Below are 27,063 nucleotides of genomic sequence, written 5' to 3'. Positions count from 1 at the left end.
GCTCCAACCCCCTTAGTTCTTGTACTAGCCGAGATACTAGTACGCAGGCTTCTACCTGCAGAGGGCTGCAACCTTCTCTTTCTTCCAGGGACCACGTTTCATTAATTTTCAGACTGGATCCATGAATAACATCAATCAAACATCAAGAATTTTTGCATCAAACAATCTCCTTTTCACTAATCAAAACAGAATCAAATAAACACTTCTTTGACCGCTATACCCAGAACACAGTAACAGTAACCACACACCAATTCTGAACCCAGAACATTGCAGAAATCAACAAGTGTAGCTAAAGTATAAATCAAAAGGTGTACGCTACTTCAATAACCAGAAACCTGTGTGCATACGCTTCTGTGTTAAGATGAACCTGCATATACGCTAATTTGACTCACAGAAACAGCGTGTATACGCGCTTTCGCTTCACTGAACCTGTGTACAGATCTATAAAGGATAATTCATCTTTTCAGACATTCAGACATCAGTTAACCCAGATTATCAGATTTATAGATCAAGCATGCACCGCATATAACAGATCAAAATCATACAAAGATACTATAATTCAAGCCTTAAGATTTTGACCCATCAATAGAACTTATCCTTCTCCTTGCGCTCAGGTTCCTCCTTTATTCAGATCCAGATCTGCACCATAACCCAATCACCAGTATTCCAGATCTAGCACTTTATCAGATATTCAATAATTCAGATGATGACTTTGCCTAATGATCTCCTTCCTCTTTTATAGTCCTAGGCCTTTCTCAATACCAAGGTCCAAAACCATAACAAATCAATACCATGGACCCAATACTTGGGATCAACACACTTGTCGAGATACTATGGTCCAAAACTATAGGTTCAAATACCAAGGACTAAATACCACGTACCAAAAAATGAGTTCTCCCACATGTGCGCACTTTCCCTTGCGTGAAAGTGCGTGTATATGCATACGTGACTTTGGAATGTCTAACCCGCGTGTATACGCGTCTTCGTCAAGGTGAACCTGCGTATATATGATTTCCTTCATTCTGAGGGCCTGAACTGAGATCTGTCACCAAAGTGAGTTGCCATCAAGGACAACACCTGTACCATAGCGCCATACCTGTGCCATAATGCCAACAATCTCCCCCTTTGGACTTGATGGCAACCCCAAGATCCTCAAAGTCATTCTCCCCCTTTGTCATCAAGGGAAAAGGGCTATGCTCCCCCTGAGTACATGCTGAAATCTCTGCTCTGCTGTGCTGACCATGCTCCCCCTGACTGTAGGCAATATCTGCAAAAAGATGTTCTTCAAGAAGAACCATGACTTATACATCATAACGGACCTTCCTATCACCAAAAAGACTCTATACATCCATCACCCAACCAAGTGGGGATACATCAGAAATTTACATATGACAACCAAGTATTATCACATCATTCATCCCAGGGATAGTGGGGAAACCAAAATAGGTCGTTACATGACCTTGATAAAAAGAAGATAACATGACATAGAGATGAAATATCAAGAATATGCAAGTCACCAATAACTACTATCAGCAGCATCTGTCAATCACTATTCAGATAAGCAACCATGTTCTCCTTCTGTTCTCCTTTCTGCAGCTGATCCACCTGAACCCAAAAGCAGCTTGTGTACTTGAACCAAGAGCTTCTAAGGTAATGCCAACAATGCATTATTAGAAGTTCATATGCTCCCCCTGAACCTGTGCCAGATAATCTCTATCAGACCAAAATTAGGCTTTCTTCAACCAGAGTCTGTCCCCACTGATTTCCTTCAAACCACCATATACGCGATTGTACCTGCATAAATCGGCGTATGTACGTGGATCCTCCTCATGAAACTCGCGTACAACCATTTTTCCCTGAAACAGACAGGTTTCAACAGCAGGATGATGCATCAACTACTCCCAGCTTCTATCTGAGGTATTCAAATGTTTCCCTGGGTAGTGGTTTGGTGATTATATCAGCAACTTGTTCCTTAGAGGGAACATACTCCAACTTGACCTTTTGTTCAAGGACTTGTTCCCGAAGAAAATGATATTTGATAGGTATGTGCTTGGTTTTTGAATGGATGACAGGATTATTTGAAATGCTGATTGCGCTTGTATTATCACATAAGATGGAGACAGGTGGAGTACAAGTGATTTGAAAATCCTGCAAGGTTTTCATCATCCAAAGGAGTTGTGTGCAACAAGATCCAGCAGCCACATATTCTGCTTCAGCTGTAGATAAAGCAATCGAACTTTTTTTCTTGCTGAACCAAGGTACTAATCTGGACCCCATAAAGAATGCAACAACACTTGTGCTTTTTCTGTCATCTACACTTCTAGCCCAATCTTCATCTGCATAAGCATGAAGAGTGAGATCTGTATCTCTAGGATACCATAGGCCATAGTTTTGAGTTCCTTGAAGATACTTGAAAATTCTCTTTACTGCCTGAGGATGGGTTTCCTTCGGATTTACTTGAAACCTTCCAACCATTCCCACTGCATGCATGATGTCTGGTCGGGTACCTGTCAAATAAAGTAGACTTCCAATCATGGATCTATAGGTTGGTTGATGCACTGCTGCTGATTCATCATTTGCACTGAGGCTACATCTTGTAACCATAGGGGTACATACTGGTTTTGAATCTTCCATGCCATATTTCTTCAAGATCTGCTTGAGGTACTTGGTTTGAGATAAAAAGATACCGCCTTCATTTTGTTGGATTTGTAGACCAAGAAAATATGTCAGCTCTCCAAGTAATGACATTTCAAATTCTTTCTGCATCACCAAGGCAAAGTTTTGACTCATAGCTTCTTCATTGCTGCCAAAGATAATATCATCTACATACACAACAAGTATTAGCAATTTGTCATTTTCAATTTTTATATAAAGATTGTTATCTGCTGATCCTTTTGAAAAACCTTGTTGATGAAGGTATTTGTCCAGACGGTAGTACCAAGCTCTTGGAGCTTGTTTAAGCCCATAGAGAGCCTTTTTTAGTTTGCATACAAGATTTGGATCATTCCCAAGGATAAAACCATCTTGTTGCTCAATGTACACTTCTTCTTCTAAGTCTCCATTCAGAAAGGTTGATTTCACGTCCATTTGAAATACTTTGAACTTCTGAAAGCTAGAGAGAGCAAGGAACATTCTGATGGCCTCAAGTCTAGCAACGGGAGAAAAAGTTTCTTCAAAGTCTATTCCTTCTTGTTGAGCATACCCTTTACAAACAAGTTTGGTCTTGTTTCTAATCACTTCCCCATTTTCATTCAACTTATTTTTGAAGATCCATTTTGTCCCTATGACATTCTTATCTTTTGGTCTAGGAACCAACTCCCAAGTGTTATTCTTTTCGATCTGCTCAAGTTCTTCATCCATTGCCTTGACCCAACATTCATCCTTGCATGCCTCTCTTACATTTTGTGGTTCGGTGGAGGAGATCAATGCCAAATAGCTTGAAGCTTCTGCAATTGTTCTTCTTGTTTGTATATCTGCCTCTTTCTGCCCCAGAATTTGAGTTTCGAGATGATGCTTTTGTACATATATGGAAGGAGTCTTTTCTTCTATTCTTATCTGTTCTTCTGGTGCCTCTTGAGCTTCTTCTTCATCATAAGTCTGATTTGATGTTGAAGGATGGTCCTCATCATCTTCAAAATCTTCGGAATTTACATGCCTAGGAATGTTTCCTTCTTCATCAATCACTACATCAATGTTGTCAACAATTCTTCCAAGTCTTTTATTGTAACACTTGTATGCTTTGCTATGGGGAGAGTATCCAAGAAGAATGCTTTCATCTGCTCTTGGTTCAAACTTACCAAGATTTTCATCAGTCTTTTTAATATAGCATTTGCTTCCAAAAATTTTGAAATGTTTTACCGTAGGAGCCTTACCATACCAGAGCTCATGAGGAGTTTGCGTGCTATTCACCCGAACATTTGTCTTGTTGAGAATAACAACAGCATCAAATGCAGCTTCACCCCAAAAAGTTGCGGGAGTTCTAGACTCATCCATCATAGCATGAGCCATTTGTTGAACCATTCTATTCATCCTTTCCACTACTCCATTTTGCTTAGGAGTCCTTGCAATAGATAATTCCCTTATTATTCCATGTTCTTCATAGAAATCGAAAAATTCATTTGAGGTAAACTCCCCACCTCTATCAGACCTGAGGCACTTGATTTTGTGATCTGATTCGTTTTCAACCAAGGCTTTGAAAGATTTGAATTTTTCGAAGGCTTCGTCTTTGTGCTTCATAAGTCTTATCCAACACATCCTGGAGAAGTCCTCAATGAATAATATAAAGTATTCTTCTCCTCGAGATGACCTTTTCCTAGATGGACCACATACATCAGTATGAACAAGTTCAAGTGGTCTGCTAGCTGATCCTTCTTTCTTATGGAAGTTAGTTCTGGTTTGCTTACCAAACTGACATGATTTGCATATTGTATTGTCTGGAATTCTGATGTCCAGAAGACCACGAACTGCCTGGTATTTGCATGCTTTCCTTATTTATGAGAAGCTTAGATGCCCCAATCTCCAGTGTCATAGCCAGTGTTCATCATTCTTGCTCATATAACATAGCTTTTGTCCTCCCTTGAGAATGTAAATATCACTGTTTCTCCTGTATCAAGATCATGAAAAATACACCCATTTGATCAAAATATCACCTCATTTCCTTGATCACACATTTGGCTGACACTTAATAGATTATGCTTCAAGCCATCAACATACATAACATTTCCTGCTTTGACCTTTTCTTTTAAAAGAAAAAAACCTTTACCTTTTATGAGTGTCGGGGTGTCATTTCCAAAAGAGACCTTCTTCTCCTTCTCTAAGGCACTATATAACTGATGTTTCTCTTTATCACCTGTCATATGTTTAGAACATCCACTGTCAATGTACCATTGATTTTCCTGCCCTTCTGCATATAAAGCTATACCACATCTTTCTGGTTGTGGTTCTTTCATTTTCCATGTTTTGATATTTGAGGCTTGCTCCTTCCCAGTTGTCTGCCGAAACCTGCTCCTACATTCAGAATCTTCATGACCAAAATTATTACAAATAGAACTTTCCAGTTCATTTTCAAGAGAAGAAAAGTTATTATAGGTCCTTTTCATGATCTTAGTTACTCCTCTGTTTTTGAGCTTCTCTAGTCATGATAGTTTTGTAGGCAACACACTCAGCTGCTTTGTGTCCAAAGTTGTGACAAGAGAAACATTGGCCATTGAAAAAATTCCTGCGATTATCAACCCTGTGGACCGAATGATTGTAATTTTCATTTACATCCATTCTTGAGGCAAATTGAGAATGATTTACCTGTGGTCTATTGTAGCTTCTATTTACCCTTGAAGTAGATTGCCCCTAATTTACTTGGTGATCTCTGTTTATTCTTGAAGAAAAATGTCCCTGATTTCCCTGGTGAGCAGCATTGTGCCTTTGTTGTCGATTTTCAATTTGTTCACTTCTCATTGCTGCATCAAGATAGCTTTTGGAGGTGGATGGCTTCTGCGCTTGAGATGCTTCTTCATTATATCCCAGACCTGTCTTGATTAGTGGAGAACGCTGCACTTTGATAATCTCATCTAAAGTTTCAGATCCTTTAACAAATCTAAGATTAAGAGCTTTAGTTTTCTCAATCTCTTTTCTAAGTCCCACAATTTCACATTCTAACTTTTCATGATGTTTTTCCCTTTCAGCAAGTTGGATTTGTAGAGTATCTATAATCACATTCTTCTCTTCTAAACATATTTTGAGTCTAGAAATCTCTTCATAAATACCTTCTTCATCTATAGCATCCAAGAAATCATCATCTTCAAAAGCCATTAAAAGTCTATAATTATTATTACCTTGTTCTTCTTCATCACTATTTGAAAGTCCATCACTGTCTTCATGAGTGTAATAGCTTTTCTTATTTACATTCTGTTTTCTGTTCCATCTAACTGGTTCCTTACCTTTGTCAAGCTTATCTTTATGAGGACACTTGGCAGCATAGTGACCGACTCTTCCACAAGCAAAGCATTTGAAAGGTAACTTACCTCTAAATCTTCCAGCACCCCATTAAAGGTTCTTGAAAAAATTTGATTCTTCCTCTTCTTCTAACATATGTCTTGACTCATAGTAATGTATAATCACATTCTTCTCTTCTAAACATATTTTGAGTCTAGAAATCTCTTCATAAATACCTTCTTCATCTATAGCATCCAAGAAATCATCATCTTCAAAAGCCATTAAAAGTCTATAATTATTATTACCTTGTTCTTCTTCATCACTATTTGAAAGTCCATCACTGTCTTCATGAGTGTAATAGCTTTTCTTATTTACATTCTATTTTTTGTTCCATCTAACTGGTTCCTTACCTTTGTCAAGCTTATCTTTATGAGGACACTTGGCAGCATAGTGACCGACTCTTCCACAAGCAAAGCATTTGAAAGGTAACTTACCTCTAAATCTTCCAGCACCCCGTTAAAGGTTCTTGACAAAATTTGATTCTTCCTCTTCTTCTGACATATGTCTTGACTCATAGTAATCTCCTTTGCCTAAAGCTTTGAAAGGAGATTCTCTCCTGTCTGATGGTCCTCCTTTCCTCATTTCATAAGTAGTTAGAATTCCGTGCAGCTGTGACATAGTAAGGTTTTGTAGATTCTATTTTTCTTCTATTGCAGAAACTTTTGATTCAAACTTAGGGGACAAAGATATTAGAACCTTTTCAACCACAACAGCCTCTTTTATTTCTTCACCCAAGTTTTTCATACAATTAACAATCTCATCTATACGTAAAAAATAGTTAGCCACACTTTCATCATTGTGCATTATGAGATTTTCATACTGAATTCTGAGGGTTTGAAGTTTTGCTCGTTTTACCTGTTCATCTCCTTCATAGCTCAGAACGATATTGTCCCATATTTCTTTTGCGGTTTTATACTGCATAACCTTGACGAATTGTGATTGAGATAGACATCTCAATAGAGTATTGACAGCCTTTGCATTTGTTTCAAATTGCTTCTTACCAGCCGGATCTGTAAGAGTTGCTGATGGAAAAGTTTACCCTATATCTATGATATCCCAGACTTATGTACCAAGAGATTGAAGATAGGCAGTGACTCTTACCTTCCAATAGATGAAGTTTGTCCCATAAAAAATCGGTGCCCTGATTGATGCTTCTCTCTCGTAGTTGCTCATGATGATAGATCTTCCTTCAAGCGATCAAGCTTCTTCTGAAGGACCTGCTCTGATACCAATTTGTTGGAAATAATACTAAGAGGGGGGGTGAATCAGTATTATCAAGTCAATTATTCTCTTTTTCAAATCCAGATCATATACGTTACTTCAGTTAGTAAAAACTGTGTATATACGCAACTACAGATAAAGAAATCTGCATATATAAAGCAGACTTATAATTTAATTTATCTTATAGATGTTGATCATTAATCTGTGTATCAGAATCAAATAGATAGTACCAGAAATAGTGAAACAGAGCAGAAGAAAATCACACACAAGAACTCAATATATAAGGAGGAAACCCAATGTGGGTGAAAACCCCCTACTGCAATTCGTCTATATCTTCTTTTAATTAGAAACTTCTTTTTACAATGTTTCTATACTAGTGCAGTCTTTACTAGTACACAGGCTGCTACCTGTAGAGGGCTACAACCCTCTCTCGTTCTCCAGCTTTTCCTGGAAGGGAGCTCCAACCCCCTTAGTTCTTGTACTAGCCGGGATACTAGTACGCAGGCTTCTACCTGCAGAAGGCTGCAACCTTCTCTTTCTTCCAGGGACCACGTTTCATTAATTTTCAGACTAGATCCATGAATAACATTAATCAAACATCAAGAATTTCTGCATCAAACAATCTCCTTTTCACCAATCAAAACTGAATCAAATAAACACTTCTCTGACCGCTGTACCCAAAACACAGTAACAGTAACCACACACCAATTTTGCACCCAGAACACTACAACAATAAATAGAAGTAGCTAAAGCATAAATCAAAAGGTGTACGCTACTTCAATAACCAGAAACCTACGTGCATACGCTTCTGTGTCAAGATGAGCTTGCGTATACGCTACTTTGACTCACAGAAACAGCATGTATACATGCTTTTGCTTCACTGAACCTGCGTACAGATATATAAAGGATAGTTCATCTTTTTAGACATTCAGACATCAATTAACCTAGATTATCATATTTATAGATAAAGCATGCGCCGCATATAACATATCAAAATCATACAAAGATACTATAATTCAAGCCTTAAGATTTTGACCCATCAATAGAACTTGTCCTTCTCCTTGCGCTCAGGTTCCTCCTTTATTCAGATCCAGATCTGCACCATAACCCAATCACCAGTATTCCAGATCTAGCACTTTATCAGATATTCAATAATTCAGATGATGACTTTACCTAATGATCTCCTTCCTCTTTTATAGTCCTAGGCCTTTCTCAACATCACGGTCCAAAACCATAAAAAATCAATACCATGGAACCAATACTTGGGATCAACACACTTGTCGAGATACTATGGTCCAAAACCATAGGTTCAAATACCAAGGACTAAATACCATGGACCAAAAAATGAGTTCTCCCACATGTACGCGCTTTCCCTTGCATGAAAGTGGGTGTATATGCATACGCGACTTTGGAACATCTAACCCGCGTGTATACGCGTCTTCATCAAGGTGAACCTACGTATATCTGATTTCCTTCATTCTGAGGGCCTGAACTGAGATCTGTCACCAAAGTGAGTTTCCATCAAGGACAACACCTATACCATAGTGCCATACCTATGCCATAATGCCAACACAATTGAAACTGAGCAGATTCTCAGTTTCTCCTTGGTTACAACGTTTGTTAGCATATTTGCAGGATTCTGGCTAGTGCGTATCTTTTCTAGCTTCAACTATCCATCTTCCAATGCTGACCGTATGAAATGGTACTTGAGCTATATATGTTTAGTCTTGGAATGAAATGCAGAGTTCTTTGCAAGATGTATGGCACTCTGGCTGTCACTGTATAACCTACCAAACTCCTGCTTCTTACCCAGTTCATCCAGAAACCTTTGTAACCAAATCATTTCTTTACTAGCCTTTGTAGCAGCAACATACTCTGCTTCTGTTGTTGAAAGTGCAACAATACTTTGGATTTTTGAAACCCAACTGACAATTGTTCCACCTACATTAAATACATATCCTGTAGTGCTCCACCTGTTATCTCTGTCACCTGACATATCTGCATCAACATATCCCTGTAGAGCAATGTTTGAACCACCAAAGCATAATGCTTAATTTGTGGTACCTCTCAAATACCTGAGAATCCACTTCACCACCATCCAATGTTCCTTTCCTGGATTGTTCATGTACCTGCTTACAATCCCCAATGCATGTGCAATATCAAGCCTTGTGCACCATTACATGCATTAAGCTTCCAACTGCTGATGCATATGGAACTTTAGACATATGAGCCATTTCTTCCTGAGCCTTGGGACACGCTTCCTTACTTAATTTCAAATGGCTAGCCAAAGGTATACTAATTGGTTTTGCATTCTGCATATTAAACCTTTTCAACACCTTTTCTATGTACTCACTTTGAGACAATGTTAATTTGAGATTCTTCCTGTCTCTAGTTATTCTCACACCAAGGATTTGTTTTGCAGCACCCAAATCCTTCATTACAAATGAGTTTGCCAATTTCCTTTTGAGCACATTTATTTCCTGCATGTTAGAACCTGCAACAAGCATGTCATCTACATACAATAACAATATAATATATCTTCCATCATTTTGCCTTTTGAGATAAACACAATGGTCAGAGTGACATCTAGTATAACCTTGTTCAGACATACACCTGTCAAATTTTAGATACCACTGCCTTGGAGCCTGTTTTAAGCCATACAAGCTCTTTTTCAACCTGCACACTAGTTTCTCCTTCCCTTTTACCTCATATCCTTGTGGTTGCTGCATATATATATCTTCCTCAAAATCCCCATGGAGAAAGGCTGTCTTTACATATAACTGCTCAAGTTGGAAATCTTCAGCAGCTACTAGACTTAGAATAGTTCTAATTGAAGTCATTTTCACAACAGGAGAAAATATCTCATCAAAGTCTATACCCCTTTTTTGTGCAAACCCTTTCACAACAAGTCTAGCTTTATACCTTTTTCTACCTCCATCTTCTTCCTTCAACTTGTAAACCCATTTATTATGCAATTTTGTTTTACCTGCAGGCAACCTGACTAAGTCCCAAGTCTGGTTATGTGCTAAGGAGTCCATCTCTTCTTTCATGGCTTGCTCCCACTTCTTCCTAGTTTCTACCCGCACTGCTTCTTTATAACATTCTGGTTCACCAGAATCAGTCAACAATACATAATATAATGAAGGAGAGTATCGTTCAAGGGGTCTACTTATCCTGGTAGATCTTATAACACCACTTTCAGGTGTTTGAGGTGCTTGTTGTTGTTGTGGTTTTTGTTCTAGATGTTGATCATTATGATTTTCAGGCACCACCACTTTTCCTGTGATATCGTCAAGAACTGTGTATTCTCTATTTTCTTTTTCTTGTTTCTTTTCCTGCAACTGAGTCTTATACAAGACCTTTTCATTGAATATTACATCTCTGCTCCTAATAATTTTGTGATTTTCATAATCATATAAGTGAGAACCAAAATCATTAACACCATATCCAATAAAGGTACATTTCTTTGATTTTGCCTCAAGCTTTGTTCTGTTTTCTTTGTTAATGTGGACAAAGGCTTCACAACCAAAAGTCTTTAAAAAATAGTAGTTTACCCTTTTACCTGTCCATGCCTCCTCTGGAATACCACCATCCAAGGAACTTGAAGGACCTTTGTTTATTAGATAAATAGCAGTATCTACAACATATGCCCAAAATTGTAAAGGCAATCCTGCATGCAATCTCATGCACCTTGCACGCTCCATGATTGTCCTGTTCATCCTTTTTGACACACCATTTTCTTGTGGTGTTCCTGGAACTATCTTCTCTTTGCGAATTCCATTCTCTAAACAGTACCTATCAAACTCTTTGTTGCAATATTCACCTCCATTATCTGATCTGAGAAACTTCAACCTTTTTCTTGTCTCATTTTCAACCAAAGCTTTCCATTTCTTGAAAGTATCAAATTATTCAGATTTATTTTGAATACAATAAATCCAGGATTTTCTGGTTGCATCATCAATAAAAGTAACCCCTAAGCAGGTCCCCATACATCTGTATGCACAAGCTCTAATTTTTTTCTCTTCTTTTCTTTCCCAACTCTAAGGAATCTGACTCTCTTCTGTTTTCCATAAACACAATTCTCACAGAATTTTAAATCAGCATACTTCAAACCTGGCAACAAAATTCTTGAGTGAAGAATCTGCATCTCCTTCTCACTCATGTGCCCGAGCTTATGATGCCACAATGTGGTATCTTCTCCTGTAGAGGTTAAAGCATTAACAGAATTAGAAATACCATTGCATAAATACAATGTACCAATCTTTTCTCCTTTCGCTATTACCAGGGATCCTTTAGTGACCTTCCAGGTTTTATTTATGAAAGTAGTTACGCAACCTTCACCTCCCAACTGCCCTATTGAAATCAAATTTTTCTTCAGATCTGGAACATGCCTTACCTCCTTCAATAGCCATTGATTTCCAATTTGTTGTTTTATGAAAACTGTACCCATTCCAGCGATTTTAAAGGGTTTATCATCATCCAATCGAACCTGTCCAAAATCTCCTTGAACATAATCATGAAAATGTTTCCTATCAGGTGTGGCATGGAATGAGGCCCCTGAATCTACCACCTAGGCATCAATAATATTTTCTAATGAAAGAATCAAAGCATCTTGCAACACATCACCTGTTACATTTTCTTCATGATTGTTTTCGTGTTGTGTGTCTCCTTCTTTTCCCTTCCAAGACTTGCAGTCTTTCTTCAAGTGTCCTTTCTTCCCACATTTCCAGCACAATATCCTCGATTTGGACTTGGATCTGCCTTTTCTTGACTTACTGCGATATCCAGAGCTCTTTCCTCTTTCCATTTTTCTTCCCCTAGTATCTACAGTCAAAGCATTACTTCATGTCTCACTGGAGCTTTTCCGTCGCATTTCCTCGCTAAGGATTGCATCGACAACATCTTCAAACTTTAAAGTACTAGATCCAGGGATAGAGTTACTAATGGCCATAACTAAACCATTCCAACTTTCTGGCAATGAGCACAGAAATAAAAAAGCCCTAACTTCATCATCAAAATTTACCCCTACAGAACTTAACTGACTTGTAACTGTATTAAAATCATTTAAGTGGTCTGCAACAGATCCACCTTCTGACATCTTCATATGAAATAAATGCTTCATAAGAAATACCTTATTTGAGGCCGAGGGTTTTTGATATATTTTGGCCAATGCTAACATTAAACTCTCCGTTGTCATTTCCTTTGAAATATTAAATGCTACCGATGCCACTAGGCACAGCCGTATTGTTCCAAGTGCCTTTCTATTTATAATATCCCATTCTGTGTTTGTCATACTCGTTGGCTTCTTTGTCTTTCCACTCAATGGTAGATACAGATCTCTCTAATACAGATAATCTTCCATAGCTGGTAGTTTTGGCCGTTAAATTTTTCGACCCTAAACCTACCATCTTCCGCCATTGCTTCCACTCTAACCAGGAACCCTTCTCTCTTGCGATTTTATCAGCCAAATAGACCTTCGGCTTTAATACTAGTTGTTAAAAAATTATATATTACGGAGCAATGGAACACAAAATATTGCATAAACATAAATGCATAAAGCAAGAGAGACACAAATATACGTGGTTCATCGAGTTTGGGCTACATCCATGGAGAAACAGCTAGTCCTTCTTTTACTATATTATCCAGCAAACTAAAGAGATACAACCTACAACAGATGCTGTAACACTCTCTTCGCTCTCAACCTCCTCTCTCTTCCTCACTTAGAATACAGATATACATAGATGCAATACAATTCCTTCATATACAGTGAGGGGTTGCCTTCTAGGGAAAAAAACCCTAAATTAAACATAACTTCTACTGTCAGATCATCTGCCTAATGAACGGCCCAGATTGAATAGAAATTACTAGACTTTTACAAGGCAATTTTACATCTATTTTTAGCTTTGGGGGCGTTGCCCCCGAACCCCCGCAGGGGGACTACTGGCCCTTAGACCCCCCAGCCCGAGGGGATTAGCCCTCGCGGGGGGGACAAGTCCCCCCCCCCGTGTGGGGGGGTGTACAATCTTCCTCGGGTATACATCCAGCTGAAACCTTTGAATATAGAAGATAATCAGGCTCCACACCCAACATACCCTATATACACGAGGAAAAGACTAAGTTACAACGGTTCATCAGCAGTTTACCCGTGACGATGAGGGAAAGAATTGAGTTCGATAACCCAAAAACAATGGATGAGGTTATATGAAAGGCTAGGATATGCTACCAGCAATGTAAGCAGAAGGGTGAAATTTTGGGCAGGAAGTGGACAGATAAGAAAGATAGTAAGTTTGCACCAGGGAATAAAGGATATTGGGGCAGTGCTGGCAAAGGGTTTTCCAAGAGGAAAAACAATAGAAATCTGCCTAAAAACTAGTTCAGAATTAAGCCACCATCTGAATCGAGAATCAGTGAGCAAGCTAGTAGACTCGATAACGAGGGAACAGCGAGGCCCCCAGTACAATGCTGGGGGTGTGGGGGACCCCATTATGTCAAAAACTGTCCTCATCAAAAAGGCACTGATCAGGTGTCGCAAATCCATGAAGCATCAACTGTAGGTGATGTAGCCCGGAGCATTCCAAAAATTAATGCTGCTCTCGAAGACCATCAGGCAGATTACCAGCCGACTATGGTGGAATTCGAAGGTAAGATTTTTAATCATACTGTGTCTGTTTTAATTGATCCTGGAGCTACATTAAGTTATGTTAGTCCTAAGGTTGTGGAATAGTGTAAATTACAGTCTGTCAAGTTTAAAAACCCTTGGCTAGTACAACTAGAAACAGGGGCAAAGAGACGAGTGTTGGCCAAGGTTAATAACTTCCCTATAGAAATAGCAGATCAGCCTTTAATGGTAGATCTAAACATACTACCCCTTGGATCATATGACATGTTGAGAGGCATGGATTGGCTGGAAAAACGTTGGTCCATTATAAACTGTAAGACAAAAACTATCTACTACAAGATTGAACTGGGAGAAGGGCGGGAGATGCAAGGCATCTTGAGGCCCATACAGATTCAGCCGATAACTAGCTCTCAACTGGTAAAGTGTATCAGGAAGGGTTGCCAGATTTATGCAATTCAGGTTGGCTATGCCAACTCAAAAGAAAAGATAGCCACCTTGAAAAATATTCCAGTTGTGTAAGAATTTGTAGATGTGTTCCCGGAGGAGATACCCGGACTGCCACCTGTTGTGCTCTACAACAACCCCCCATTTCATATCATTTATGTTCACAAAATTATTATATGAAATGGGTCCCTCTAGAAATTAATTGGTATCAATAGCGCATTCTTTTTAAAAGGTCCGCAAACCAAATGAAGATATTATTTAAAGCCTTTTGAAAAACCCATTTTTCAACAAATAAAACAATCTTTTATTATTGCGATAAAGCGATCGCAAGATCGCATATCGCAATGACATGGAAAACACATACAGGTGGCACATTGGTCTCCGCCGATGCGATTTCGCTATCGGCTATCGGCAATACTCCATATATAATAATAAGGCGCCCAGGTTTTACCCCCGTTGTGATGTGATATCAGAGATCGGGCAATCGGCACTGCACTCTCTATGCACATTGTTATACCTTTTCACGCTAATCCGATGCGATTTCGCAATCGGCAGTCGGAGGTATCCTATTCATATGATTATATAACACCTATTCTTCCGATGCGATGCGATATCGCTATCGGCGATCGGCATTTCAAAATTGTCAACTTAAAGATTTAAAGTGTTCCCGATACCCGATCAGGATAGAGCGCGGATTTTGAAAAAAGCCGTTAAATGGAGGGATAAGGTGATTCATTCGTATTTAAAGTTTTATCTCTTGAATTAACGATCACCTGCACTCAACCGCCAAAATATCCATAGCACGCTTAAGCAAGCCAGTTAGTCGGATAATGGTGTAATGAGCATTTAAGGGGTAGCAGGCCTTAATGGCCATTTAATGTATCTGTAAGATCTTCCCATCGATTGGATCCGCAGCCATTTTTGAGAGTTAATCTCTCAGCACGCTTCGATTGATATATCTTTCCCGTATTGGATTTTCATTATCATATTTCTGTGTTACGATTATTTTTGCCTTTGTGCAGAATTCATCCATAGAAGGAAGCTTGAGCAAGATGGGCAAGAAATCTAAGAAGACCGCAGGTTCTTCCGCTACACCAGTTGCAGGACAAGCTGCCGTGGACAAAAAGAAGGGCTTAATTTCTGATACCATGTGCACAGGTCTCACCAAAGTCACTTGGCAAGACACTTACAATCTGATTGAAGCCGAACAGCCAGTGAAGACAGTAACAGAAGCAGGTGTGGATTTACTCCGGAAGTCTGATAGCACTCTCAAAGATTTGGCCAACTCTTTCCTTCACAGGATAGTGGCCAGAGAGAAAATTTTCCCATACACAGACGTCGTGCGATGGGCGATTGAAGAAATTCCAATCTTGGACAGAACTTTTAGCACCAGAGATGGGAGGATTTTCGGATCATTCAAGGCAGATGATCTAAGGAAAATGTATCATTTGCCCGAGCCAGAGAAGGTGTATAACAAGGCGTTCCTGGAGAAGTTTACAAACGATAATGAAAAAGAGTCGGAACCCATCCGGGATTGGAGACAGAATCCAGCCAAACACAAGCACGAGTCTTCCAGTAAGTACTCGGTCGATTCTCTGGCTTCTCCTTATTGCTATGCAGGAATAATGATGTGTAGATTATGGGGATTGCATGACTCTGCTAATTTTACCATAGAAATGGTTCCTCTAATGGAGGTAGCAGTAAACAGTATAATTATGGATTGGGCTACTATCCTTTCCGACAAACTAGCACAAGCTGTGCTTGAGTTTAGAAGCAAGACCCGGGTTACTGAGAGGATAATTCCCCCATTTTACTACAGCGCTTATATTCTAGACACCCTCTGTTATAATTCTGAATTCCCCGTACTCGGCTGGAGGTGGACTCCGCAAGACCCCTCACCCATTCATATATATCACCAGAAAATGTGGAAGTCCTCTTATAAAGATCATTTATATCAAGTTTGTAATGGTTTTATGTTGCCTATTCACTATTCCATTTTTGATAGACCTGCTCCCAAGATTCCTTATCTAGCTAGTTTTGATTTAGCCGGAATAGCCAGTTGGTTTGGAGAAGAAATATTTACCTACATAAGAGTTTTCGGCAGCCAAGCCAGACCCCATGTCCTCCCTCTGTACATACCAGATAAGCTTCTAGCGAGGGAAATCTCTTACCAAATCATTTCCGAGAGTGTTACACAAACACTCAAGAAGAATAAAAAGCAAGGCTGGCCCTCTTTTCCTTTGAAGTGTGGTGTATATACCCTGCATGACCTCAAACATGCAGAAAAGGAAGCCACAAAAATCCAATCCTTGACTCTAGCGACTCTCCCAAATAGGCATTTTGATCCAAAGAAAGTTGCCTATAATGCATTAGAACAGGCCAAACTGACAAGATTTGATCATCAGGAAGATCTCTTTGATGACCTGTTCTCCTCAGCCGAGTCAATAAGCCAGGTTAGGCAATTCTCCCTACAAAAGTACAATGATGAAGGGTTGACTGAATTCAATAAACTTAGAGAACAGAGGTTGCAAACTCTGCCTCTAGATTTACTAGCAACGACCCCAGCAACATCATCAAGTGAGCCTGGTCGGGAACAGTCAAGCCAACCTCCTGTTATAACAAAATATCAGGGGGAAAGGCAGAGGAAAGAACATGCAGAAAGGAAGAGGAAAGAACAAGCAGAAAGGCAGCGGAGAGAACAAGGAGAACAAGCAGAAAGGCAGAGGAAAGAACAGGCAGAAAAGCAGCAAAGAGAACAAGAAGAACAAGAGGAAAGAAAGAGGAAAGAGATAGAGGAACAGCAGATAAAAGAACAAGAGGAAAGACAAAGGAGAGAACAAGAAGAGAAATAGAAGAAACAACAGGAAGAAGTGCAGAAGGAGTCTGAAGCTGAAAAGCAGAAACAAACCACCATTGACCCCGAATTGCTCCAGCAGTGGAAGCAATTTGACTCTATTATCAGTGGGATGGAATGTTCCAAAGATACAGACGCTTCCAAAACAAATGATACGCAGGACATCACTTCACCTCAGGTTCTAAGTGGAACCAGCGGCCCACCCATTTCTAAGGATGTTGAAGTAATACCAAAAGATCCCTCTGACCAAATCATTCTATAGGTAGAAGATATTCCTCCCCTGGATGTTTTCTAGAGCTCGAGGCATAGAGCAGTGGTCAAACGACAAAGGAAAAGAAGGAAGATTGATCAACCTTCCCTTTTTCCGGAAAAAACGGTTACAAGCAACGTGGTTTGGAAAGAGGAATTCGACCCCTCCGATGATCTAACAAAACTATCGCAGTATGCAGGAGCCTATTCGGCAGCAACAATCGACAAGGCATCAGAGGTAAGTCTTCTACGGAAGACTAAAGACCAAGAAATTGTTGCACTGCAGGCAGAGTTGGCTGAATCAAAGCAAAAGGCAGAGCAAGCAGAATAGCAATTGTTGACATAGCAACAAATGAACAGTCAATTAACTCAGCAGTTGTAGGCAGAGAAGCAGAGGATCGATCAAAGAGCGATCCAGAAGCAGAAGGAGTTATCGGAGGCATTGGCACAATTGAGGGCGGCAAACGAGCAAATGATGAAAATGAAAGATGAGCAAATAGCTCAATTGTCATCGCAGCTCAAAATAATAAAGGGCACTCCACAAGTGGATGAGTTCAGAGCAGAAGCATTGCAAATAAATACTGCGTTAATATCACAAATTAGGCTCCTGTGTCAACAACTCACTGAGGTAGAGCCATTGTGTGAGCTAACTACATCCATAAATCAGCAGGTAGAGAAGGCCAGGAATGAGTTAGACCAAGCCGAAGAAATCATAACTGCATATCTTCACTGGCAAGATTCTGATCTAGGGAAAGCAGCAAAATTGCCCAGAATTCAAGAAACATATAAGGATATACTCTTCACAGAATGGAAAATTCAGGTGATGAAAGCAGAGAGGGCGGCTTCAAGATGTAAATCAACTGCCAGCAATCTAGTTTACCTGGTCAACAACACTCTCTACTTAGCGAACATGATTTCCCAATGTACACTAGGAAAGATAACAACAGCAAACATGATAGAGCAAACGATTTATCCTCACTTAGAGGAAAAAGGGAGGTTAATCGCTGGGGTTATCACTTTGACCTTTGATGCATATTGGCTCTTCCTGATTAAGCCACACACACAGAGATCTGCCCTCAAGTGTTTAACAGATGCAATCGGGTGTATAATTACCGATATTCAAGATGCCACATATGCCGCCCAGCTCAGTTCGGGCCTCAAAAAACCGCCTGAAGTAGAGCCAATGCTTGTGATAAGTCAGCTCAGATTTAAAGGCAAGCAGCCTACATGATGAATCATGCTGTCGACTGCCAGATCGCTGAGGGAAATAGGATCAATATTTATTGATACCAATTTAGTAGGATTTCAGTTTCATAGATATTTAGATTAATTTAGTATTTATAGACCCTTTCATGTTTTCAGAAGGGGTCGTAAAGTTTTGTATCAGACTTAATAGACTGAAGTTTTCACTTCTGTGCTTCAGTCAATATTCTTTTATAAAACTGGACCAGTTGTTCTTAATTCAACAAGGAAGATTTTACACAATTGTGCACTATTGTCTTTGTTGGAATGTTTTTGCGTTGAAGGAAGAACTACAAATAGCGATTGATATTGGGAGTGTTGCGCAGCTCATATGGTATTTCTATCTATGTCTGAATTCATTCCTTTCATATGAATTGCTATGTGATTATTCTTGCTATTATTGATTATATGCATGCGATATAACAACAGATCTGTATTCATTCCACTATTGGATGTTTTATGATGTGTTTCTTTTAAATCATGTATATTTCAATGATATAAATGATGAGTGTGGTAATATAGTTATAATCGCTTTGCTTAACTATTTAGGCACAGCAATCCTGAATGAGTTAATATCTATGTCTCAAAGATGGAGTCATCTATATGCCTGTCTTTAGACGCAGACCATCAAACGCTATACTTTAAAACTCAATAGATTCTCGGGATATATTATAGTTTACATATTCTTGTCGATAGTTTAGTTATTCGCCCCGCCAGCTTAGATTATAAATCATCCATTTATCCCGTTTATCCAATTTTGGGAAACTGGTCCCATTATCCCCAGTCGGAGCCACTATTCCAAACGGAAAAGGAGCTGTACTAAGGTCTGGATCGGGTGGTTATCCCAAATGTTGTTGCAACGATTTTCGAGGCATCAACATTTTTTGGCGCTAGAAGGAGGGCCTGACTGTGAATGGCAAACAAACCTAGATCTGCAAGCCATTTTAAGAGTAATTCTCCCTCCAAATCCCCTCGGACTTCCCATTCGCATGCTGGTTCGCCAGTATCCGAACAAGAAGGAGAGGAATCAACTACCACTGCTCAAACCCATCATACTCCAGAACAATTAAGTCTTGAATCACCTGAAGTTCAGTCTCTTATCCATAAACTTTAGAGCTTCTCGATTTCGCCACAGAAATCTGAGGTATCACAAAGTAGTGCGACTTCGCAGTTCAATTTACCTCACCCTCTCACCAGACTTCAGAGCGAAAAGCTTGGTATTGAACCCACTGAGTTTCCTTTACCTAAAAGGGAAAAGGCAAAGAAAAACACTGAAGGATCTGACAGTGAAGAGCTTTCATCCACATCCTCCATTTCAACTTCTCACCTGCAAAGTCAACCACTCACTCCCCCATTACATATTGTAGTTCACCAGGGATTAGAAGCTTCAGCATCCCAACCTCCACCTCCCTCAACATTATTTCCTTCCCAGACATTTGGAGTTCCAGCAGTAGTATCAACTACTACTGCTATTATAATGGCAGATCCATGGACCAGGCCTGGTGCAGTCAATATGCCTGCACCATTACATCCATTACCAGATCTTCCCGAAAAATGGCTACCCAAGTTTAATCCAGATAATGGGACCCAGGCTGAGGAGCATATCAATAATTTCATGTTGGCAGTCAACTTGAAAGGTGTTACTGAAGAAGATGTTGTTGTTAGAATTTTCCCTTATACTTTGCAAGGATAAGCAGGATCCTGGTATTTTTCCCTACCACCTGGTTCCATTACCAGTTGGAACACTTGCCAAGAGCAGTTTCTTACTAAATATGGAGATGACAGGTCTTTGGCTACCCTAATAAATGATCTCTCCAATTTGAGAATAGAGCATAGAGAGCCAATTAAAGAATTTAATGCCCGTTTCAATAAACTCCTAAATAAAATCCCCACAGCCTCCAAACCAAGCGAACAAATTCGGAGTGAATGGTATATAACAGCTCTGCCTGCCAATATAGCCATCTTTGTAGACAGGGCTGGGAAACCTACTTTAGCCGAAAACATGAAAGAAGCGCTTGCTGTGGAGAAACGCATTAATGCCTTGGAAAAGAAATATGCCTTGGAAGACAGAAAAGCCAAAAAGGTCTCTTTTAAAGATAACTCAAGAAAGAAAACCTCTAAAGACCCCTATGACATGGAAGGTTTGCAAAAGGTTCTAAAGACTTTATCAAATGAAATGGTTGAAATAAAGAAACAGGTAGCTGAAACATCAACCAAAAGGCCCTGTAGAACTTTTAAGAAAAATGAATCAAAGCCACCAAATGTCATATCTAATGCTGATTTGGAACAAGAAGAAGAGGAAGAGGAATCGATTTCACAAACTAGCGATGAAGAAGAAGTAGTAGAATGTCACGGAATGTGGGATTTTATACTACCCAACTCTGATTCGGAAAACGAAGAAGAAGCATTTCCGGTCACTACTAGAAGCAAAAGTATTTCTGAACCTGTTCAGATAACATCAAACAAAAGAAGTGTTGGTGCTGCTACAACCAAAGAAAGAGTACCTGCAAAGAAAGTACCTGCGGCAGTTCCTCAAAACCAGCCTTCAGCTTCTAATACCCCTTCAACATCTAAAACGTTAGTGGTATCAGATTCAATGGAGTATAATATTGTTGATGATATGAAGAAAACTAAAGCAAACATTACGATGTTCAAACTTAGAAAATTAAAGCATCAACAGAAATTGCTTCTCAAAGAATTAAATGTTGTTCCTTCTACGCCTCTTCCCAGTGAAAAAGCTGCTAATGATTCCGGCCAACCTCCTTCAGGAATGGTTGAAGCTACCGATTCAGTTTTGATTGGAGACAGGTCAAATTCTCACACCCCACCCTTCCTTTTAACCTATGAGATTTACAATAGAAACTTGCACAACTGTTTAATTGACTCAGGGGCATCATCTAACATAATGCCAGCTTCAGTTTGCTCTAAACTGAACATAGAACCCCAAAAGTCTGCTATTCATATTGTACAGTTGGACAGGACCAAAGTACAGGTGTTAGGAGAAATTAACTCTGTAACCATTAGGTTATCGGCTGATCCAAGAATAGTGCAGAGGATTGATATCCTAATAGCTGATATACCCGAGTTTTATGGTTTAATTTTGAGTAGGGATTGGTCTGAGAAATTGCATGGATATATTTCCACAGATTGGTCACATATTTGGCTTCCCTTCAAGGGCAAGCCAAATCAAATTAAGATCGATCGGGAGAAACATATGACCCATACGGTTACTGAATTCAAACAAGAAAACCAACCGGTAGCATTCAACAACAACATTTTGGGAAATTATTCATCAGAGTCATTCTTTGGTAACTTTGTTGCCCAACCATCCCCTTTCTCTGTTAATCATTTCACATCTCAGATTGAGAATTTTTCACAAACAGATAGGTCTAGATGTTTCAATGATGCTGAGAAAACTGTAAATACATTTGTTAATACCTCTTTGTTTTGGTCTTTATATTTCGATGGGTCCAAGTCTAGTGAAGGCTCAAGAGCAGGGTGTATTTTGGTTAGCCCACAAGGAGAAAATACAATGTTGTCCTGTAGGCTAGAATTTGAATGTACTAATAATACAGCCGAATATGAAGCTTTAGTTCAGGGATTATATAAGGCAATCGGCCTTAAAGTGCAATATTTAAAAGTATTTGGCGATTCTGAGATTATTGTGAAACAGGTAAGAAATGCAATTCATTGTCTTTCAAATCACCTTAAACATTATCAATCGCTAGTACAGGAACTTACCTCGCACTTTGCTACATTCAATATTTCCTCTATTCCCAGGTCTCAAAATTCGGCAGCCGATCTCCTAGCTAATGTAGCATCCAAGCTCCTACCTTCTGAAGACTACAGCTCAGACAGATTTTCTGTAGAATTGCTTTTTAGGCCTTCAGTGCCTGACAATGTCACTAATTGGAGAGTATTCAATCATGATGAGGATGTTTTACAATTCTTAATTTCCGAAAAGTCCTATGATAATCAAATCATTGAGGAGGATGCACATGATTCCCAAATAAGAGAAACACCTCAGGAAAATACAATTCCTAAGCCTGTGGTAAAGCTGGAAGATCTTTATGATATTAAATATAGGTTTAAACCTGTAACTAATGCAAAGCTCCAAAGCTCTACCCTTAGGTTTGAATTGATCAATCTAGGTACTGAACAAGCTCCTCAAAATATAAATTTAGGATTAGGACTCTCTTTTGAAGAGAAAGAGGCATTCATTAGACTGTTAAGGAAAAACAAACAGGTCTTTGCATGGAAGTATGATGATTTGAAGACTTATGATACATCTATTATCCAGCACACCATCCCAATGCTGCTAGACCAGAAACCTATTCAACAGAAGTTAAGGAAAATACATCCAAACTTAGAGACCTAGATAAAATCAGAACTTAATAAACTCTTGAAAGCTAAGATTATCTTTCCTGTCCGACACTCAAACTGGGTCTCTAATATGGTACCAGTCAGAAAGAAAAATGGCGACATCCAAATTCGTATTGATTTCAGAAACCTGAACAAAGCAAGCTTGAAAGTCAATTTCCCATTACCTACTATGGCGACATCCTTCAATCAGCAGCTGGCTCCGAATTAATTTCCTTTCTAGATGGTTTCTCAGGATATAACCAAGTATTGGTTCATCCTGATGACCAGCTTAAAACGACATTTAGAACTAAATGGGGAACATATGCTTATCAGAAGATGCCTTTCAGACTTATAAATGCAGGAGCGACATTCCAAAGAGCTATGGATATAGCTTTTATAGGATTGATTAATAGAACAATAGTCGTCTATTTGGATGATATTATTGTATTCTCTAAAGAAAGATATAATCATTTGCATGATTTAAATCAAATTTTTCAGCGCTGCAAAAGGTATGGTATTTCTCTTAATCCTAAAAAGTCTTTCTTCGCCCTTGATCAAGGAAAACTCTTGGGATTTATTGTGTCTAAGGATGGCATTTATATTGATCCTGATCAGATCAAAGAAATCTCTGAAATCCCTTTCCCACATAGCAAAAAGTCAATGCAGTCATTTTTAGGCCAGATTAATTTTGTTAAGAGATTTGTTCCAGATTTCTCTCAGATTATATTGCCTCTTCAAACAATGATGAAGAAAAAATCGGTCTTTAAGTGGGGATCAACAGAAAAGGAAGCCTTTGATCTAATCAAGCAATCAATAATCAATGCCCCAGCCTTGAATACTCCAAATTTTTCTAATCATTTTACATTGTACACCATCGCATCCGACTTGTCTTATGCTGCAGTGCTCACGCAACTAAATGATCATAATTTGGAAGCACCCATTTCATTTTTTAGCTCTAATCTTCAGGGTGCTGAATTGAATTACTCCGATGTAGAAAAACAAGCCTTTGCTGTATTTAAAGCAGTCAAGCATTATAGACCCTTCCTTTTGAAAACCCACACAAAAGTTATAGTTCCTTTCCCTGCAGTTAGGCAACTATTAATCCAAAAAGGACTGGGTGAAAAAAGAGAAAATTGGGTCACAATGCTTCAAGAATATGACCTAGAGATTAAACCAGCAAAGATTTTTAAGGGTCAAGGTTTTTGCAGGATATTGGCAGGAGCATCCAACATTCCAGAATCAGGCAATACAAGTCAAACTGAAGAAATCAATCAGATAAGTGCCACTGATTCTCAATCTCAATATGCAGATTTAATATTTTTCTTAAAGAATGGTTATGCCCCTCCACACTTGTCTTACAAAAACAAAAGGGCCATTAGGTTAAAAGCAAAGAATTTCACACTTATTGATGATGTGCTTTTTAAGCGGAATTATGATTCTATCCTATTAAGATGCCTTGAGAAACCTGAAACCCAAAAGGTTTTGCAGGAGTTACATGATGGACCAGCAGGAGGACATTTTGGAGCTGATACGACAGCCCACAAAGTTATTCATGCTGGGTACTATTGGCCTACTCTGTTTAGAGATGCCCACGAATATGTAAGGAAATGCTTCAATTGCCAGACTTCTAGTGGAAGACAACGTAAATCAGCTTTCCCTCTGCAACCAGTCAACATCGAACAACCATTTGAACAATGGAGATTGGATATCATTGGGAGATTACTCCACCGTCTTCCAAATAACATAGGTATATCCTTACTGCTACTGATTATTTTACTAAGTGGGTGGAAGCTATTCCTTTGAAGACAACAAATTCTGAAGCAATCATCGAGTTCATAGACCAATGCATCATTACCAGGTTTGGTGTCCCGAATGCTCTTGTATTTGATAATGCATCTTATTTCTCAGGCAATGCTATGTTTGATTTTTCCATTAAAAGAGGGTTTAAATTAAAGTATTCTGCTAATTACTACCCCCAGGGTAATGGCTTAGCCGAATCTACTAATAAGAATCTGATCAAAATCATTAAGCGAACTATAGAGCAAAATCATAAAAAATGGCACAAATCTTTAATGTTTGCATTATGGGCTGATAGAATAACGCAAAAGGCTTCTATAGGTTCTTCCCCATTTAATCTGGTATATGGAAAAGAAGCAGTATTACCCACAAATCTTGTTCTTCCTTCTTTAGCCCTAGTACAGTACATTGACGAAACTCCTTCTTCTTCTATTCAGCTTAGACATGATCAAATTCTAAAATTAGAAGAAGAAAGAGAAAAAGTTAGAGTTACTCATGCCAAACATCAGCATATCATCAAAGCAGCTTTTGATTCAGCCTCATCCAGTTCAAAACAATTTCAAGTCGGTGACTTAGTTCTGAAATGGGACAAAGCCCATGAAGATAAGGGAAAACACACCAAGTTCCAGAAGATGTGGCTTGGACCATTTCAGATCTGTGAAAAGGTGGGCCATTCGACCTTTATATTGCAAAACTTATCAGGGTTGAGAGATTCTCTCCCTGTTAATGGCCTCATCTTGAAGAAATTCTTTAATTGAGGAGGTATTCACTTCTCCTTTTAGTTTGGTAAATTTTTATAGTTTGTAGGATTTGTAAAAAAATAATGGTGTAAGGTATCTACCATTGACCTTTGCTGTGTGTAAAAGTTTGATCTACAGAAGTAATCTGATATTTTCTTTTAGATAATGGAACTCATAACCAAAAGGGATAATTTCTAGGAAATTAGGTATCATTTGCATTCTGAAACCACATTTCAAGTTTTGTGAACTCCTCTCAGAAGTTTAAAAAGTATTGTAAATCATTTTCTGTTTTCAAATCAGTCTCAAAAGGTTATCCATATTAAGATAGAAGCTAATCCAATTTCAACATCTTCAACTCTTAACTGTCACTGTCATCCATTTGCTCTTAAGGAGAAAATTGTTCATCCCATTCACTAAAGTTTATGATTACTCAGAGTGTCATTCTAAAATATTTGATATTAAAGATAAGAGGTCTTATTACAAGCCTGCTTACCATGTTCATAGGGAAATAGTTTAACCGACATTACCAATACTGCATACCAAAACAGGGTAATGGCTTGCAATTAAAAGACAAGGGGTCTCATCATGAGCCAGCTTGTTCGGTTAGATTACTACCAGTGAATGGCATTGTCAATAGCTGGCCACCAAACCAGGACAATGGCTTTTTATCTTATCAACAACAGAAAAAGGAAATGAAATACAAAATATGAAAACATGTTTTGAATTCATTCTGTTAATCACACTCTTAATTGAATGGAACAATGGACAATAGCATGGTTAAAAGGTATCCCTGTCGAAACTACAAATGTTTGCTGGCAGCAGAGGCTCTACCTATGACAGAGGAGTTCATTTTAAAAGTTGATTTGGAAAAGTATTCTGTTTTATCATTATAAACCCATAGAGACCTATTTAAAGCTTGGAATGTATATGTTTTATTTAAAAAGAGAGGAAATTAGCAAAAATAGATTCATTTTCGGAATGCATATATACCTAGTTATATTAGAATTTTCCCCTTTGGTTAGAATTCTATTTTGCAAAAGTTTAAGTATTTTCTTACTTTTCAGAGATAAATGGTTCTTCCAGCGAATCGCCAATTGTTGTGCTCTACAACAACCCCCCATTTCATATCATTTATGTTCACAAAATTATTATATGAAATGGGTCCCTCTAGAAATTAATTGGTATCAATAGCGCATTCTTTTTAAAAGGTCCACAAACCAAATGAAGATATTATTTAAAGCCTTTTGAAAAACCCATTTTTCAACAAATAAAACAATCTTTTATTATTGCGATAAAGCGATCGCAAGATCGCATATCGCAATGACATGGAAAACACATACAGGTGGCACATTGGTCTCCGCCGATGCGATTTCGCTATCGGCTATCGGCAATACTCCATATATAATAATAAGGCACCCAGGTTTTACCCCCGATGCGATGCGATATCGGAGATCGGGCAATCGGCACTGCACTCTCTATGCACATTGTTATACCTTTTCACGCTAATCCGATGCGATTTTGCAATCGGTGGTCGGAGGTATCCTATT

The 27,063-nt window shown here is 38.8% G+C and overlaps 1 pseudogene; it reads right to left on the bottom strand.

Moving 5' to 3' along the window:
- The window catches only part of LOC149161268 (glyceraldehyde-3-phosphate dehydrogenase A, chloroplastic-like), a 48,115-nt pseudogene that overhangs the window by 8,245 nt on the left and 12,807 nt on the right, over positions 1-27,063 (bottom strand).

The sequence above is a fragment of the Pinus tabuliformis genome, chromosome 5_2, assembly GCF_031772625.1.
Source record: "Pinus tabuliformis cultivar Carrire ecotype Pingquan chromosome 5_2, CPIR1, whole genome shotgun sequence".
Taxonomy (NCBI): Eukaryota; Viridiplantae; Streptophyta; class Pinopsida; order Pinales; family Pinaceae; genus Pinus; species Pinus tabuliformis.
This window is presented reverse-complemented; position numbering and strand designations above follow the sequence as displayed.